This window comes from Penaeus monodon, chromosome 34 (assembly GCF_015228065.2).
Source record: "Penaeus monodon isolate SGIC_2016 chromosome 34, NSTDA_Pmon_1, whole genome shotgun sequence".
Taxonomy (NCBI): domain Eukaryota; kingdom Metazoa; phylum Arthropoda; class Malacostraca; order Decapoda; family Penaeidae; genus Penaeus; species Penaeus monodon.
The window spans coordinates 30821419-30821653 of NC_051419.1; the positions used below are offsets into that span (position 1 = coordinate 30821419).

The window sequence follows — 235 nt, forward strand, 5'->3', positions numbered from 1 at the left end:
TCTGACGTCACACCACGCAACCGCCCTCGAATAAGTGCTGCTGTCAAATCAAGTGGCTAATGCAATCACTCGCAACATTATAGGCCACTTCAACCTCAACACCCGACACTTGAGCCTCGTGGGCGTGCGGTGGGCGGCGGTGGGCGTTGGTGGGCGTGCGGTGGGCGGCGGTGGGCGTGCGGGCGTGTGGACTCAATCGTGTTCTTATGTCGTCACTTGCTTGAGGGAAAAGCGG

At 59.6% G+C, this 235-nt stretch overlaps 1 protein-coding gene across 1 annotated transcript in view; it reads left to right on the forward strand.

Moving 5' to 3' along the window:
- The window catches only part of LOC119594882 (sodium-dependent serotonin transporter-like), a 10326-nt gene that overhangs the window by 1777 nt on the left and 8314 nt on the right, over nt 1–235 (forward strand). The window lies entirely within an intron of this gene.